This window comes from Echinops telfairi, unplaced genomic scaffold, assembly GCF_000313985.2.
Source record: "Echinops telfairi isolate 266 unplaced genomic scaffold, ASM31398v2 ScPeMD7_4048;HRSCAF=4782, whole genome shotgun sequence".
NCBI lineage: Eukaryota > Metazoa > Chordata > Mammalia > Afrosoricida > Tenrecidae > Echinops > Echinops telfairi.
The window spans coordinates 2,280,156-2,286,306 of NW_022107947.1; the positions used below are offsets into that span (position 1 = coordinate 2,280,156).

The 6,151-nt window shown below is 39.5% G+C and overlaps 1 protein-coding gene across 5 annotated transcripts in view; it reads right to left on the bottom strand.

Annotated features, from left to right (window-relative positions):
- CSNK1G1 (casein kinase 1 gamma 1) overlaps window positions 1-6,151 on the bottom strand; it is a 180,310-nt gene that overhangs the window by 47,312 nt on the left and 126,847 nt on the right. The window lies entirely within an intron of this gene.

The following is a 6,151-nucleotide window of genomic DNA, read 5'->3' on the forward strand; positions in this document are numbered from 1 at the left end:
GGAGAATTGGGATCATGATAGTGGGGGAGGGGGAAGCATTTAGGAACTAGAGGAAAGTTGTATGTTTCATCGTTGCTACATTGCACCCTGACTGGCTCGGCTCCTCTCTGAGACTCCTTTGTAAGGGGATGTCCAGTGGCCTACAAATGGGCTTTGGGTCTCCACTCCGCACTCGTCCCCTCATTCACTATGATAAGATTTTTTGTTCTTTGATGCCTAATCCCTGATCCCTTTGGCACCTAGTGATCACACAGGCTGGTGTGCTTCTTCCATGGGAGCTTTGTTGCTTCTGAGCTAGATGACCGCTTGTTTACCTTCAAGTCTTTAAGACCCCAGATGCTATATATCTTTAGATAGCCGGGCACCATCAGCTTTCTTCACTACATTTGCTTATGAACCTGCTTTGTCTTCAGCGGTTGTGTCGGGAAGGTGAGCATCATAGAATGCCCATTTAATAGACGTATTCTTGCATTGAGGGAGTACTTGAGTGGAGACCCAATGTCCTTTTGCTACCTTAATACTAAACCTATAAATGTAGGCACATAGATCTATTTCCCCATCCTCATATATAAATATATTTGCATATGTATATGTCTTTATCTAGACCTCTATAAATGCCCTTTGCCTCCCAGCTCTTTCCTCTATTTCCCTTGACTTTCTTCCTGTCCCACTATCATGATCAGTCCCCAACAGGGTTTCAGCAATTCCTATTTGTTATACTACCCTTGCTCATGCCCTACCAGGCCTCCCAAACCTACCTCACGACCAATTTGGATCACTTGTTGTTCCCTTGTCCCTGAGTTTGTTAACACCACTTCCTTTCCCCCCACCTCCCCCTCTCCCATGTCCTCTCAGAACTGTCAGTCCCGTTGTTTTCTCCTCCAGATTGTTCATCCAGCCTATCTTATTTAGACAGACCTGCGGAGATAATAACATGCACAAAAACAAGACAGATCAAAACCAAGCAACAATATACAACAAAACAACAACAACAACAAACCACTGACAAAGAACAAGTCAAAATACAAGAAAGAAAAGCTTGTAGTTAGTTCAAGGATCGTTTGTTGGCCTTTAGGAAAACTTTTACAGCAATCTCCAGCCAAGAACTATTTCTGATCAGTCATTGGCCTCCAGCAAGTTCACCATGCCTTGAATTTTACTCTAAATATGGTTGTTATGTAAGCTTCCTTCAGGCATTTGCTGCCCAGCAGGTGAAATGCAGTGAGCTGGAGCTGTATGTGATGTGCAGGTTCTGAGTAACACAGTAATAGAAAAAGAAAGGAAGGGGTGAGGGGACCCCCATACCACAACCCTCAATTTGAAACCATCATCTGTTTTCTATGTGGTTACAAGCATGTAATATTTCATTCTTCTAAGTATTCAAAGTCAAATGTTAAACCTCCTTAGATATCAAAAAAATCTGGTTTGAAAAGTAGCTCATGGTGAAAGGAACTTTGGAGGAGGCAAGAAGAGAAACTACATGGGGACTAAGTGGGACAACATACAAAAGAAAAATACTGAATTATAATAGATCAGAAATCAATGAGAAAAAGATTTCCAAAAACAAAATCAATCTAAATGTGTGATAACAAAAATGGATGCATAAATTATGGTCTATAAAGCTGATGGGATATCATGCAATGATTAGAAACATTAAGACTATGGAGTCTGATGACAGATGTTAAGTAATGAAGGTATGCTTGCCTGGGAACTGAGATTAACTATGTGGCCTATGAAAATAAGAGAAAGAAACATTAAAGTGAAATGTAGATGGGGTAAGGTGATAAGGGTATGAATCTTCTCCCCAAATACCCTTTACTATTTTATAATTTGGTTTCTACACTAAGTCAAGATAAGGGCGAAATGATAGCTATTAGAGAGATTAAGATAGTTGTTCTCCATTTCAAGACCCGCTAGGTCCTATTTTACATCCTTCCTTGATTATCTTGGGCACATTAAGCCTAATAGTAAATCTACAATCAGCTACTATCTGCAAAGCTTGAAATGCATGACTGTTTACTAGAAGACAAAGTAGAATGAAAGAGAAGCCAATAAAAATCAAACAAGAAAAAAGAGCTTCGACTTACACCATTTTACAATCATCAGTGTTACTATTTTTGTTCTTACCTACAGTACTTACTTCCTTACATCGATACACACACACACACACACACACACAATACTAACTTACTTACGTGCATACATACTCACTTAACAAACAGACCTGGCATGACTTTCCTGATTATGTGGTTGGCGTGAAAAGGGTGTGCAAAGTACCAAAGGGCTGATTTGGAGCTGGGTTCTTAGGGAATAAATGGTCATACTCTCAAGCCGTTTTTGGAATTTAAAATTCAAGTTATGGCTGTAATAGCAGGATTCCTTAAATTCAAAATTCAGTCACTTTTCTTCTTTTTTTTTCTCAAGAAGTGATTATTTTTATTTTTTATTAAATACTTTTATTGGGGGCTGTTACATCTCTTATCACAATCCGTACATTCATCCCTGTGTCAAGCACATTTGTACATATGCTGCCATCATTTTCAAAGCATTTTCTTTCTACTTGAGCCCTTGATATCAGCTCCTCATTTCCCTCCCCGCCTTCTCTCCCTCCCTCATGAACCTTTGATGAGTTATATATTATTGTTTTCATATCTTACATCATCTCTGTCACCCTTCACTCACTTTTCTGTTGTTTGTCCTGGGAGGGGGTTGTATGTTGATCCTTGTGGTCAATTCCCCCTTCTCCCTCTACCCTCCTCTTATCCTCTTGGTATCTCTATTCTCAGTGGTGGTCCTGAGGGGTTTATCTATCCTGGATTCCCTGTGTTTCGGGCTCTTATCTGTAGCCGTGTACATGCTCTGGTCTAATCCGATTTGTAAGGTAGAATTGGGGTCATGATAGTCGGCGGGGGGGAGGAAGCATTAAAGAACTAGAAGAAAGTTGTGTTTCATCAGTGCTATACCACACCCTGAAAATCAGTCACTCTTCCCCAAAGAATTCTATCTATGTATTTCACAATCACATAGTAATTCCTTGAACAAGTCTATATCAGTGTTTTAGAGTTTTTTGATTTGTTTTTAATTTTAAAGTCTCTCATATCTAGATTGCAAAGCACTGGTCTGTGACAAGTAATGACAAGCACAGCACTAGTGAGGAAGGAGGCCGGTTACAATAGCTTGGTCATGTGTGCTTTGGCATGGATAGTCCTTTACTCATCTGCAATGCTGTAACACCACTTTGTTTCTGAAGAGCGGCTCCTGGGTTCTGGCTACTTAAATGTTTACTGCATTTGCAACTGGGAACTTAATCTGGAAAATCAGAGGAGAAACGCTGCTGTGCCCATATACTGAGAACAAGGGCAAGTGTTCATAAATATTTATATTTATAATGAAAAATTACACCGATCTTGTCTGTTTTTTTGGGAACTGGACTACTTTCAAAATAAGCACCCTTTTTTGGTCTTCAACCGAGCAAAAATCTAAAAAGGCAAGTTTTCCAAACTTCTTTCCAGGAATGAAATATTTCTCACTGACACGGAGTCGATTCCGACTCACAGGGGAGAACTGACCACTGTGGGTCTGATCCTCGTAACTATGGGAGCGCAAAGCCTCGCCTTCCACGAAGCGACTGGCAGTTTCAAACGGCTTTCTGATCTTACGTTTAGCAGCCCAATGCTTAGCCCCTGATGCCACCAGACTCTACCTGTGTGACCAGGAGAAAGATAGGCTGTTGCAGAGAAAGGAAGAGAAAGAAGTTACTGGCTTTCTGTTTCAGAAAGCCACATGTGCAGTGATGCTCAGTTCTGTAGGGTGCTGTCAGTGGGAATGGACTCCGTAGCAGTGCGTGGGACCTATATGACAGAACGAGTTGGGGCTTTGAGGGCCATTTGAGACACAAAGGTGAAGAATGCATAGGCCTTCTCCCACAAAGCTAATAATCTCATGTGCTTAAAATGAAAACATATGCAATTCATATTAAGACCGCAGAATCAAGATGGAAAAATATTCTAAGATAGTAATAATGCGGCAAAATATGAAATTACATTTAAGAGGTTCAGGTGATCAAAATCTATTATGTAACTACAAAAAGCAATGCTTGCTCAAACAAATTCATCTTGACCAGGCAGCACTTGCAAGCATATACACACTCAGATACTTGAAGTAGAATTAAGTGAACTCCCTAAAACAACACAAGTTACTCTGGATACGGAGACAGTGGTATTATATTCCTTGATCTGGACACAATATTTCTATTAATTCAGTGTTTTACACTTCCTTTTCTAAGTCATTTCACATAGGTAACATTTGTGTTTTTAAAGAGTCATAATCAACTGAAATCTACAAATGATATAAGCTACCATACAGCAATGATAGCAAAATACCTATAAGCCATTTTATAAAAAGATGAAAGAAATTGAAGATCTGGCTTCTTTTGGAGATCTGCAGGTGGGTGGAAGAGGGAACAATATATAACAGCTGTGGATGAATGCCTCTGAGGTGTCAACACAAGGGGCCCAACATTATTCCATGGAAATACAAAAATGGTATAATGGGATAAATTAGATTGAGGATATTTGCAACAAATGAGATTAAACAAAAAGCGTATGAATTGTTGATGATCTGCTTTGCTAGCCTTCCTTCAATTCACAAGAAAAAGTTTACTACCAGCATCTTGGGCTTGCAACAGCATTGTACCTTGCACCTTGGTGAACTCCATGGATGAAAAGAGGTCAAGCAGAAATGAGTAGCCATGTATCAAGAAAATCCTGTTAGTATTTCTCAAATTTGGTAGGAATCGGAGGCAGATTTCTAAAGCTCTTCTTATCTTGGAAAAGCTTGTGCCTTCATTGTTGGTTATACACAAGGCTATTTAAGAAGACCCACTACAGCTACTTTACAAGCAGTAGGTGATCTCAAGAAGCAGAAATAATGAGGCCAGGAACAAGTTGCTCACCATTGAACTTCATCTAAGACCTACTACGCCAGCGGTTCTCAACCTGTGGGTCGTGACCCACAGGGGCCACCGATTCATAACAGTATCAAAATTACAGTTAAGTAGCAACAAAAATAATTTTATGGGTCACACAACACGAGGAACTGTATTAAGGGTCTGGGCATTAGGAAGGTTGAGAACCCCTGGACTAGGGCTTGTAGCTTTTAGATGACGCACTAGAGCCCCCCTTTCTATCCCACTGATTTGACCAGGGGAAGGGCATGCCAGTCACAGAGGTTTGCTTTCTCATCATGGAATAAGAAAAGTTTTAGACCCTTTCCTCTAATGTTCTTCCTACTGTTTACATGTAGACTGCACCAAAACATAAGAATCTGCACTGTTCTCCTGTGGTTAAAGAGAGTATGCAAAGGGAAGGCTGGCCTGATCACTTCCCTCCGACCCACTCAACCTCAAATTGGGCTGGATCTAGCATGTGCCTTGGATGTGTGAGACATGGAAAACATGTTTATCATAAGTGAGCTACACATGGTTAGCATTATGAAATTTACAAAAGCAGTCAACTTTAAAGTTGAGTTCTGGGGCATCAGAGGAGACAAGTCTCAAGTTTTAAACGTACAGTATAGCCTATGAACTCAGTTGCCAATATTAAATCCCATACCAGGAACACACCAGGTTTAAAGATATCAAATGTCCATCTTGACCTCCCTTGGTTTTCGTCATGGCTATTTAACACTGTGGTCAGAGTATAATAGGACGTAAATAACACCAAGTGGCTCTTACATAATTCTATATAGTTATATTCTAAGAAATGAAATGAAAATTCCTTCACTAGTACCTTCAACACTGGTACTTGAAATAAAAACTATAAGTCATTCATCTACCTTGATCATATGGGCAGGTCTTGAAAATTTATCAGAATAGTGACAGTGTTGTGGTATTATATTTCATAATGTGTGTGTGTGTATATATATATGTATATAGTTTTATTGGGGGTTTGTACAACTCTTATCACAATCCATACATACATCCATTGTCAAGCACATTTGTACATTTGTTGCCAACATCATTCCATAATGTATATTTTAGAATATCTATAAACATATATATAGTCTCAATGTGGTAAAATACAGCATGCAAATTATCAACCCCTCCTTTCTTTTCTATATATTAAGAAAAAAAAAAAGAGAAGAGATTGAA